Below are 12,920 nucleotides of genomic sequence, written 5' to 3' on the forward strand. Positions count from 1 at the left end.
TTATTGAAGATTTTTGTATCAAATGTTCATCATGGATATTGGCCTGTAGTTTTCTTTTTAGGTTGTGTCTCTGCCAGATTTTGGTATCAGGATGATGTTGGTCTCATAGAGTTAGGGAGGATTCCCTCTTTTTGTATTGTTTGGGAGAGTTTCAACAGGAATGGTATCAGTTCCTCTTTGTATGTCTGGTAGAATTCGACTGTGAACCCGTCTGGACCTGGACTTTTTTGGGTTGGTAGGCTATTAATTGCTGCCACTACTTCAGACCTTGTTATTGGTCTATTCAGGGTTTCAACTTCTTGGCTTAGTCTTGGGAGTGTACAAGTGTCCAGGAATTTATCCATTTCTTCCAGATTTACTTGTTTATGTACATAGAGTTGTTTGTAGTAATCTCTGATGGTCATTTGTATTTCCGAGGAATTGGTGATGATCTCCCCTTTATCATTTTTATTGCATCTATTTGATTCTTCTCTCTTTTCTTTTTTATTAATCTAGCTAGCTGTCTGTCTATTTTATTGATCTTTTCAAAAAAGCAGCTCCTGGATTTATTGATTTTTTGAAGGGTTTTTTGTATCTCTGTCTCTTTCTGTTCTGCTCTGATCTTAGTTATTTCTTGTCTTCTGCTTGCTTTTGGGCTTTTTTGATCTTGCTCCTCTAGCTCTTTCAATTTTGATGATAGGGTGTAAATTTTAGATCTTTCCTTTTTTCTCATGTGGGCATTTATTGCTATAAATTTCCCTCCAGATACTGTTTTAAATATGTCGCATAGGATCTTGTACATTGTGTCTTCATTCCCATTGGTTTCGAAGAACATTTTTATTTTTATCTTCATTTCATTGTTTATCCATTCACCATTGAGGAGCAAGTTGTTCAGTTTCCATGTGATTGTGTGGTTTTGTGTGCTTTTCTTAATCCTGAATTCTAATTTGTTTGCACTGTGATCTGAGAGACTGTTTGTTATGATTTCCGTTCCTTTGCATTTGTTGAGGATTGATTTACTTCTGATTATGTGGTCAGTTTTGGGGTACGTGCAATGTGATGCTGAGAAGAATGTGTATTCTGTGGATTTGGGATAGAGTGTCCTGTAAATGTCTATTAGGTCCTCTTGGTCCAGATCTGCATTCAAGTCCTGGATATCCTTGTTGACTTCTGTCTCGTTGATCTGTCCAATATTGTCAGTGGAGTGTTAAAGTCTCCCACTATTATTGTGCGGGAGTCTAAGTCTCTTTGTAGGTCGTTAAGAACTTGCTTTATGTATTTGGGTGCTCCTGTATTGGGTGCATATATATTTAATATAGTTAACTCTTCTTGTTGCATTGATCCTTTTACCATTATGTAATGCCCTTCTTTGTCTCTTTTGATCTTTGTTGGTTTAAAGTCCGTTTTACCAGAGACTAGGATTGCTACCGCTGCTTTTTTTTGCTCTCCATTTGCTTGGTAAATCTTCCATCCCGTTATTTTGAGACTATGTCAGTCTTTGCATGTGAGATGGGTCTGCTGAATACAGCACACCAATGGGCCTTGATTTTTTATCCAGTTTGCCAGTCTGTGTCTTCTGATTGGGGCATTTAGGCCATTTACATTCAATGTTAATATTGTTATGTTTGAATTTGGTTCTGCCATTTTGTTACTGGCTGGTTGTTTGTCCGTTAGTTGACGTGGTTTCTTCACTGTATCCTTGTTCTTTACCATTTGGTAGGTTTTTGCAGTGGCTGGTACTGGTTGTTCCTTTCCCTGTTTAGCACTTCCTTCAGTAGCTCTTGTAAGGCAGGTCTTGTAGGGACAAACTTTCTCAGCAATTGCTTGTCCATAAAGGATTTTATTTCTCCTTCACTTATGAAGCTCAGTTTGGCTGGATATGAAATTCTGGATTGAAAGTTCTTTTCTTCAAGGATGTTGAATATTGGCTCCCACTCCCTTCTAGCTTGTAGGGTTTCTGCTGAGATATCTGCTGTGAGTCTGATGGTCTTTCCTTTGTGGGTGACTTGACCTTTCTTTCTGTCTGCCCTTAGGATTTTTTTCCTTCATTTCAACGCTGGTGAATTTGACAATTATGTGCCTCGAGGTTGCTCTTTTTGAGGAATATCTTTGTGGTATTCTCTGTATTTCCTGGATTTGAATGTTGGCCTGCTTTGTTAGGTTGAGGAAGTTCTCTTGGATAATATCTTGAAGAGTGTTTTCCAACTTGGATTTGTTCTCCCTGTCACATTCAGGTATGCCAATCAGGCATAGATTAGGTCTTTTCACATAATCTCATAGTTCTTGGAGGCTTTCTTCATTTATTTTCAGTCTTCTTTCTCTAATCTTTCCTTCTCCTTTTATTTCATTGATTTGATCTTCTATCTCTTATATCCTTTCTTCTGCCTGATCGACTTGGCTGGTGAAACTTGTGCATGCCTCGTGAAGTTCTCGTGCTGTGTTTTTCAGCTCCATCAAGTGGTTTATGTTCTTCTCTAAGCTGGTTATTCTAGTTATCACTTCATCTAATCTTTTTTCAAGTTCTTAGTTTCTTTGCATTGGGTTAGAACATGGTCTTTTAACTCAGAGAAGTTTGTTATTACCCACCTTCTGAAGCCTGCTTCTGTCAATTCATCAAATTTATTCTCTGTCTTTTTTTTGTTCCCTTGATGGTGAGGAGCTGTGATCCCTGGGAGGAGAAGAGGTGTTCTGGTATTTAATGGTGTCATCCTTTTCCGCTGTTTTTTTCCCATCTTCATGGATTTATCTCCCTGTGAGCTTTGAAGCTGGTGATTTCGGGAGGAATCTCTGAGTGCATATCCTTCCTGTTGCAGTTGGAGCTATATCTTTTTTTGGCCTGTAGAGGGCATTGCTGGGCTCTCTCGGATTCAGTCACATTGCTGGGTGGGTGGTCCTTCCCTGGCATTTGTTTGCAGGTAAGATTGGCCCTCCCTTCTCAATGGCGTCTCTCCTTTCCCGAACTCGATCTTCCTGGTTGGGATCAAACTGGTGTATTTGCTACCAAATTCTCTAGCTAGGGCTTCAGTTTGAGTTCTGTGGGGGTGGGGCCTACCGGCCTTATGGCCTGTTTCCCTGCTTTCAACTCTGCGTCTTTCTGTGGGACAGTCCAGCCGGCTGGCATTAGTCCAAACTTCTGCCCAGGCCCTTGCGACAACTTGCCACGGAGAGCCAGAGCTCAGATTTGCATGGACAACTGACAGTACCCCTCAGTCTGGCAGGACTCTCATGGACCGTGGGTTGCAGGAGGGATGAGGTAAGCACAAGATCCAAATCAGAGCACTGAGAGGGTGAAGTCCCCCAAACCTCCGGGCCGGCTGCACCTTCCAGGTCGGGATGCACCCTGCCCTGTCTTGGTTTACCGCCCTGAGAGGCTCTTGCCCTGTGGCTCACTCCCTGGGCTATTATTTTCAGTGCCCTATCAGGCCCACCAAAATGAACCCAGCACCTCGTTTGGAATTGCGAAATCCTCTAGCCCTCTGCCTCTCATTTGCTGGGAGCTGCATTCCAGTGTTGCTGTCTCTCGGCCATCTTGGCACCGCCCCCTTCCTCAAAATGTTAAATAGAATTTATGGCCCAGCAATTCCACTCCTAGGTCTATATACCCAAGAAATTTAACAGGCACTCATACAAATACTTACACATTATCAATTTCAGCACTTTTCACAATAGCAACAGGTAAAAACAACCCATATGACCATAAACAGATGGATAAACAAATTTTGGTATATCCATACAATGGAGCATTATTAAGCCACAAAAGGGAGCAAAGTATTGATACATGCTACAATATGCATTTACCTTGTAAATAATACACTTCTTTTATGCTTAGTAAAAGAAGCCAAACTCAAAAAGTTACATATTGTAAGATTCCATTTCTATGAAATATCTAAAGTAGGCAAATCCATAGGAACAGAAAACTGAGAGGAGAGAGAAATGGTGAGTGACTGCTAATGAACATGCAGGTTTTTTTTTTTTTTGATTAATTAAAATATTCCAGAATTAGATATTAATGACTGTTGGCCAAATGTGTGAATATATTATATATTTTAAGAACTACAGAATGTATAACCAAAAGGGTAAATGCTATGATGTATAAATTATATCTCAATTTCATAATGAAAAGAATTATTAAATATAGGCATCTGCAAAATTTTTGTTTCTTTTTCCTACAATATTCTTATCTTTTAGTTTTAAAAATACAAGAGAAAAAGATTGCAAATTTAAACTGGCTAATTTCCAAACCCATAATTGTAAACAATCTGAATTTACAGAAGGATGCAATTTCAACAGTAAATTTAATTTTCTGGAAAAGAGAAAAAATTTAGGAGAGTAAAAAGATGTTCACAAAATAGAAAAAGCAACCTCCATATCTTAAAGAAAAAAGATAAGCTATATTTATAGATTTTGAATATGAAAAATGCAGGTTTTGAATATTCTTGATTTGAGAAATAACTAATTAATAAAAATTTATTTTTTTGTTAATTTTTTTTAGAGACAGTCTTGTTCTATTGCCCAGGATGAAGTGCAATGCCACCACATGCCTCACTGCAGTCTTGAACTCCCTGGCCCTACCTGGGACTATAGGTATTCAAAACTACACATCTAATTTTTTTAATTTATTTTTTTTCTAGAACTTGCTTGCAGGACAAAATGCAAATTTTAAAAATATATTTTTTTTGTAGAAACAGGGTCTCCCTTTGTTGCCCAGGGTGGTCGCAAACTCCTGGGCCCAAGTGATGCTCCTGCCTCTGCTTCCCAAAGCACTGAGATTGCAGGTGTGAGCCACAGTGCCTGGCCTTAACAGAAATTTCTGAAACATTAAAAGATGCTTCCTAAACCAGTCACAGAATTATTAATCAAATTAATCTCATTGAAGGCTTTTAGATTAAGGCTTTTCAAAGGTAGTTTGGTGGACAGGGCGCTAGGGTATAGGGAGTGCTGATTGGTTGGGTTGGAGACAAAATCACAGGGAGCGGAAGCTGTCCTCTTGCTCTGCGTCCCTTCTGAATGGGGCCACAGGAGTGGTTGGCAGATCCAGGTAGAGCCACTGGTCGTCAGACATGCCAAAAATCCTGAAAAAATATCTCAAAAGGCCAAACTTAGGTTTTACAATAGTGATGTTCTCTTCAGGAATAATTGGGAAAGTTGCATATCTTGTTACCTCCAGAATAATGACTGGTTTATGTCTACACCTTCATAGAATTCTGGCACCTCTGTCCTCCTAGCCTGGTGTTCTCTCATTAGCTTTACAAAAGTTATCTTGACTTAAGCCCAGTAATAATTAAGGCCAGCTAAAGGCAAAGTGGAGGTTGGTTAAATCAGATCTCTTTCACTGCCATAATTTTCTCATGGCTATAATTTTTTGCCAAGGTGGTTCATTTTGACTTTCATCTAATTATTGAGTCTGATATCATAAATATATTAAACGTTAGTGATTCCTGACAGCATGATGATCATCAATGTCTTGGTCCTTGAATGCCAGTGAAACTATATAATGCTTCAGGCTTGTTGGTGTCACTGAGAGAGGAGAAAGGTAGAAACCAGTCAGGCAGGTGGTTAGAGCGAGTCTTTGGTTGCATTCTTTCAAACAAAAGAACAGCCTGCAGGCACAGATAAGGAAACTTGCAGGGGGGGTGGGGGGCTTGCCTATGATGTGCCCACATTTGCACAGATAAGAAAGGCTACACAGATGACTTGCCTAGATATGCCCACAATGGAAAATTCCATCTTCTGACACATACACAGTAAGGGGAACAAAGCGATATGGAGTAATTCAAGCTAAGGGCCCGCATGTGCACTAGGAGGACAGGGTGGAGCTACCAGAAATTCATGCCTTTTGCAGATGAGATGTCCAGCTATCATTAGTTTCTTTTAAAAGCCTTTGAATTCAGCTGTAAAAACAGCAACCCTCTTTTGGGCCCCCTCTTGGCAGTGGAGAGCTTTCTTCTTTCGCTTATTAAACTTTTGCTCCACCTCACCCTTTGTGTCCATGCTCCTTAATTCTCTTGATCCTGAGACAAAGAGCTCTGGGTGACGCTAGGTCCCCCAATTATGGCAGCACTATTCTAAAGCCATTATGAACTCTGTAACCCACATGTATGCCTCCAGATGGCTCCCTGGAGCCTGAAAATGAAGCAAGAGGAAAACCAAAAACAATGAAGAACAACAGGTTCCTGTTCCAGCTGACTGATCAACCTACCAAGTCAACAACAACCAAACCTGAGCTATAACTTTCCACTCATGTCCCCAGACTATAAAGCCTGATCTGTCCCTCACCTCCATGCTGACTCCCTTTTCAGACTCAGCCTGCTCACACCTGAGTAAATAAACAGTCTTCTTGCTCACACAAAGTCTGTTTAGGTTGTCTCTTCAATCGGATGTGCATTTAACATTTGGTGCCGAAGCCCAAGATAGGGGAACTCCTTCAGGATATCTGTCTCCTATCCCCACTCTCCTTCCTTGAAGAGACTACCTTGTCTTTGGTACCTCAGACCAGCCTGTGAAGCCCCTGCCCTTTATCTTCAAATGAGTAAGCAAACTTCGTTTCTCTCTAAACTTTTTCTTTTCTTAAATAGAGATGAAGAAGACACCTCCTATCCACGTATTGAAAAAAATCCAACATTGGTCACAGACTCTCCTTGGGAAGACAGTCTTCCCTTGGTGTCTGGTCAATAGCAGGATGCCCGCCTTGTCCTTTCACCAGTCATACGGCCCAGAACCCCAGGTGGGGACACCCACTGGGGATCCTAGTGGTTGCTCTCCTCCTCGTCTCTTTCTCCCCAACCCTCTCTGGTCTATCATGAGCAACCTTCTTCCCTCCATCCCTCCCTCTTCTCCTTTGGCCTGTGTCAAGAACCTTAAACCCCTTTAGTTTTTATCTGAACTAAAACCAAAATGTCTAATTTTTTTCTGTAACATGGCCTGGCCTCAATATAAAGTAGACAATGGCTCCCAGTGGCCAGAAAATGGCACTTTTGATTTCTCTATTTTGTGGAACATAAACAATTTTTGTCATAGAATGAGCAAATGGTCTGAAGTACCCTACATTCAGGCATTTTTTACACTCCAATCTCTCCCTAATTTCTGCTCTCAGTGTAACCCACCCCAAATTTTCCTTCTCTCCCTTCCATCCATACCTCCTGCCTCTGCCAATGACACAGAATCCTCCTTGTCCATTGACCCTTCCGACCTTTCTCCTCCCTGCCTGTCTGAACAAGGCCCTAATCCCCCCTCCCCAAGACTTTCTCTTCTTCCTCTGCCTGCAACCCACCTCCTTATGCCTCTCCCATCACCACCCCACCTCATACCAAATCCGGCTTATAATTTGGTCTGGCACCCATGGCTAACTCCCCCTCCCCTGTCCAACAGTTTCACCTTCACAAGGTGCCTGGCTACACAGGAATAGTCCAGTTGCACGTCCCTTTTTCTCTATCTGACCTCTCCCAAATCGGTCAATGTCTAGGCTCTCCCCTCAGACCCCACCAAGTATATATATATAAGAATTCCAATACTTAACCCAGTCTTATATCTCACCTGGAGTGACTTAAATGTCATCCTTACTTCTACTCTCACCCCAGAAGAATGAGAATGGGTTTGGACCCTAGCTCAGTCTTACACAGATGATTGCTGGCGCCTTGAACCTGGCCTTCGGGAAGGTGCCAGGGCAGCACCCTGAGAAGACCCCCAATAGGACTACCAGACAGGAACCCCTGGCATTGCCAGCTGAGATTACATGATCTCCTGTCTAGTTGAAGGGCTTCAAAAGGCAGCATATAAGGCCGTCAATTACGACAAACTAAAAGAGACCACTTGTAACAAAGATGAAAATTCTGCTCAGTTTATGGCCCATCTAGCTGCCGCCCTCAGGCAATATAGAGCATTAGAACCTGAAGGGCCTGAAGGCTGCCATATTCTTAACATGCATTTTATCACCTTATCAGCCCCTGACATTAGAAAAAAGCTACAGAAATTAGAGTCTGGCCCTCAAACGCCACAACAGGAACTAATCAACCTCGCCTTCAAGGTGTTCAACAATAGGGAAGAAGGAAAACTACAGATGTTTGCTTCTGCTGTAAAACAAACACCAGCCACACCACAGGCCCCAAAAAACTTCAAAGCGCCCAGACTGCAGCGTCCAGCTGCCCCTCTGGACCCTGCTTCAAGTGTAAAAAACCTGGCCACTGGGCCAAGGAATGCCTGCAGCCCAGGCTTCCTCCTAAGCCCTGCCCCGTCTGTGCAGGCCTCCGCTGGAAGTCAGACTGTCCAACTCATATCGCTGACCCCAGAGCTCCTGGAGCTCCAACCGGAAGCTCCCTGACCAAGCCATTCCCCGATCTCCTCGGTTTGGTGGCTGAAGACTGATGCTTCCCAAACATCTTGCAGGCTTCTTGGATCATCGCAGACCCCGAACTTCAGGTGACTCCTATGGTGGAAGGTAAGTCCATCCCCTCGTTAATTGATACGGGGACACCCACTCCACGCTGCCTTCTTTTCAAGGACCTACCTCCTTGGCCTCCAAAACTGTTATGGGAATTCATGGCAAGGCTTCCAGGCCCCTCAGAACTCCCCAAGTCTGGTTTCAATTAGGCCAGCATTCCTTTCCATTCTTTCCTATTTATCCCCACCTGTCCAGTTCCCCTGTTAGGTGGAGATGTCTTAAAAAATTGTCTGCTTTTTTATTCCTGGGCTACAGCCACACCTCATTGCCGCCCTCCTCCCCAAACCTGTACCTCCCTCAGTAACTCCCCTTATGTCCCACTACCTTAACCCTAGGGTTTGGGACACCGCTTCCCCATTTCTTGCTAAAGGTCACTCACCCCTTATCATCCCCTTCAAACCTAATCACCCTTACTCCATCCAGTGACGGCACCCCATCCCTACACAAATCCTAAAAGGCCTAAAACCTCTTATTACTCACTGTGACATGGCCTTTTAGATCCCACTAACTCTCCCTACAACACCCCCATCTTACCCATCCAAAAGCTGGACAAGTCCTACAGATTAGTCCAAGACCTTCGCCATATCAATCAGATCGTGCTTCCCATCCATTCTGTAGTGCCAAACCCCTGTCTTCTCTTGTCCTCCATTCCTCCTACCACCACCCATTATTCTGGACCTCAAAGATGCCTTCTTTGCTATCCCCTTGTACCACTCTTCTCAACCACTTTTTTCCTTTACTTGGATTGACCCCAACACCCACCAGTCCCAGCAGTTAGCCTTGGCCTCCCTCCCTCCCTACCACCATACAGTCTGACAATGGACTGGCTTTCATTAGCCAGGTCACCCAAGCAGCTTCCCAGGTGCTTGGCATCCAGTGGAATCTCCACACCCCATACCACCCTCAGTCCTCAGGAAAGGTAGAAAGGGCCAATGGCCTTGTAAAAACACATCTCACCAAACTTACCCGCCAGCTCAAGAAGGACTGGACCATCCTCCTACCCCTTGCACTCCTTTGGATTCCAGCTACACCCTGAGAACCCCTAGGTACAGCCCATTTGAACTCCTATATGGCTGTACCTTTCTGCTTGGACGAGACCTTATCCCAAATACCATCCCTCTTGGGGGCTATCTTCCAGTCCTCTAACAGATTAAACATGAAATCTTCCAGGTTGCTAATTTTCTCTTAACAACTCCAGATACCCAGTCATATGAAGACACCCTAGATTGATGGTCAGTTCTAATGAAAAGCCTAACCCCTCTGTCTCTACAACCTCAGTGGACAGGCCCCTTTCTGGTCATCTACAGCACCCCAACTGCTGTCCGATTGCAAGACCCCCCCCCGCCGGGGAGTACACCACTCCAGGGTAAAGCTGTGTCCACCGGATGAGCAGCCTGACTCTTCCACCTCTTCTTGGAAGTTGCAAGGACTCTCCCAACTTCTCTAAAACTTACCCGAATTCCTGAAGAGACTTAAATGCCTGGGTACTGCCTACCTTGCTGCTTCACCCTCTTCCTCCACTGTTTGCCAAGAAATTTCCTGATTCCACCCCCAGGCCACCACCCTTAACTCTCTTCTAGAGTGGATAGATGACCTTGTTTTCTAAGGCACCCTGTGTGTCTTCTCCCCCAATGAAGTACAACTGTTTACCTTCCCCCTCATTGTTTGACTGTCTATTCCTCCTGCTCCCTTGGCTGCCCCACATTGCTGCACCTCCCCTTCCTATTAGTGCCATCTACCTCTACAAAACCCTTAACTTAACCCATTCTTTGCTGAACCAACCAAACCCAACCCTAGCAAAAGGTTGCTGGCTTTGCAACTCTGTCAGCTATAACTTATGTTGCCACTCCTGTACCTGCAAAGACTTGGGTTCTTACTCACCTAACCTATCACCCTCACTATGAAGGAAAACGTCCCTTCCAACTCTTAAATATGCAGCCACTAGCCGAGTTCTCCATCACTGACATGTCTAAACATACCCTGACAGGACACACCGTACAGATTCTTCGCTCCTACATTTCTATCCTCACTCCGTACACAGGTGATAACAAACCCATACACGGTTCTGTAACCACAAATACTGTTTTAACTTCCCAGGCCCCTTTATGCTTCCATCACAATCTATCCTCAGGCCTACCTCTTGGCCACCTACTACCCATCAGTGCAACTTTACCTTACAACTCCAAGCCCCAACTGACTATCAGAACTTTCTGGTAACCCAGACTGCTTCATTTAGCCAACCTGTCTTCTTTACAGGACCCCTAAAAGTCAGTACCACCTCTTTGCTTAACAAACAGTCAGGGTTTTTGTTGGCAGACATACTCCTTGCATGACTATTCACCCCCAGACCCATTGCAACATAGCTCCCACAACTAATGAGTGCCTTCTTATACCCACTTTTAGCCACTCCTCTGAATGGCTCCTAGTAGAAACAAAACAGTACCTCCTCCAGTGGGAAAACAAAACAAATGGAGCCATTCACTTTACCCCAACAACCGCTTTCCAGCCACTCACTGGGGCCATCTTAGCAGGAACCCTGGGCGTATGGGAACATGAAAATAATAACCTCACACACCTCTTCAAAATACACAATCAGTTCTGCTTATCTAGCCAAGCAATATTTTTCTTATGCAGGACCTCAACTTACCTCTGCCTCCCCACTAACTGGACTGGCATCTGCACCCTAGTCTTTCTAAGCCCCAAAATAGACATTGCCCCAGGGAACCAAAGGTTACTAATCCCCATTAAAGCCCAGGTTCATCAGCTCAGAGCCACACAGCTAGTACCCCTGGTAACCACTAGGAATTGCAACTGCTACAGGGACAGGAATAGCAGGGCTGTCCACATCCTTGTCTTACTATCATGCTCTTTCTAAAGATCTGTCAGACAATCTAGAAGATACAGCAAAATCCATCCTTGCTCTCCAATCTCAGATAGATTCTTTAGCAGCAGTTACACTTTAAAACCATCGAGGTTAGACCTCACTGCCAAAAAAGGCAGGCTATCTACCTTTCCAGGAGAAGAGTGCTGTTTTTACACTAACCAGTCTGGCCTGGTACGAGATGCCACCCGATGGTTAACTGAAAATGCCTCTAAAATTGGGCAATGCATTTCAGACTCCTGGAGGAATCTTTGGAGCTGGGCACCATGGTTCCTTCCGCTAGCTGGCTCCCTTGTTTCTGTCATTCTCCTTCTCTTGTTTGGACCCTGTCTTCCAACTAGTTTGTCAGTTGAATAAGGACAGCTTGGAGGATAGAAGCAAGATGGAGTTGGTTAGGTCAGATTTCTTTTACTGTCTGAGTCAGAATTTTGCAATGGTAGTTTCGAAAGCTGCTTACTACCCCATTTGAAAGTACCTCATACACTCATGGTGAAATCATAACCTTAATTGAGGCCTCTTTGTTTCACCTGTGAGGTTACTTTTGATAAAGCCAAAGGAAGAAAGAGAAGACAGGAGACAAACTGTTTGGAAAGCTTAGCCTTCCCTCTTAATGAGTAAAGATTTTTGCCTTGTTTTAAAACTTTTGAGTCCTAATTTTGGCAAAAATAAATAACTTATGGTAATCTGTAATTGTATTTTGTAGTATTAAGTGTTTTAAACCTCTAACATTTAACAGCCTTCCCCAAATCAAACTTCAGTTTCAAAATTGTCTCTTTTGACCCCTAGCTTTTGAATGCTACAGAAGGCCCCTGAAGCATCCAGAAGAGAGATAAACAGAATTATTTAACATGTTTAGGTACATGGGATTGACCAAATGATGTTTAATAATTTTCAGGTTGTGTTTTAATGAATAATATTAATATATGTTCCAAAATTGTATGGGATTTCTAAAATTCTAATGTCTGAGTATATGCTAGCAATCGTAATTGAGGTTACTATGTTATTATAAACTACAGAAATAATCAAATTTCTTTGTCAGTTGTATTCTTGACTGTAACTACCTTGGACATTTCACCATTCACAATTCTTGTCTTGTTTTAATTATCTTTAAAGGATGATTTAGAGTCAGCTATGTATAGGATTTTGACACATGCTCTCAAATTGTTTATGATAACTTTGCAGATTATGGAATAAAAAGAAAATGTACAGGACTCATGAAGAGCTAAAATGTTCATAAATATCAAGCAAAACAAGTATCTTCTCCATGCTAAATATTCTTACACAGTTATCTTGATTGTCATGAATAACATTGCCAGGTAAAATACAGGACACTAGGTCAATTTGAATTTCAGATTAACAACAAATTGCTTTTTAGTATAAATATATTTCATGCAATATCTGGGACATACTTTTTAACTACAAAAACTATCAAATTATCAAATTTAACTAGTCCTAAAAAGTAAATTTGTATTAAAATAGTTTGTTGGTTATATCTGAAATTCAGATTTATGTGGCCTATAGTTTTATTTGCAAAATCTTGCAATTCTAGTCATGAACAACATTGAAGATGTTGTAAGTGAATAATCCCAATTTCACAGTTGATGAAACTGAATGAAACAGAGA

At 42.6% G+C, this 12,920-nt stretch overlaps 1 long non-coding RNA gene across 2 annotated transcripts in view; it reads left to right on the forward strand.

Annotated features, from left to right (window-relative positions):
- The window catches only part of LOC116533322, a 31,181-nt gene extending 19,197 nt beyond the window's left edge, over positions 1 to 11,984 (forward strand). For both annotated transcript variants that reach the window (XR_004261201.1, XR_004261200.1), the window contains 2 exons: positions 6,555 to 8,394; positions 9,724 to 11,984. This is a non-coding gene — a long non-coding RNA (uncharacterized LOC116533322). The remainder of the gene's footprint in view (positions 1 to 6,554; positions 8,395 to 9,723) is intronic.
- Positions 11,985 to 12,920: the final 936 nt, after the last annotated feature.

Source organism: Sapajus apella, unplaced genomic scaffold (assembly GCF_009761245.1).
Source record: "Sapajus apella isolate SASKATOON/1434 unplaced genomic scaffold, GSC_monkey_1.0 scaffold81, whole genome shotgun sequence".
NCBI lineage: Eukaryota > Metazoa > Chordata > Mammalia > Primates > Cebidae > Sapajus > Sapajus apella.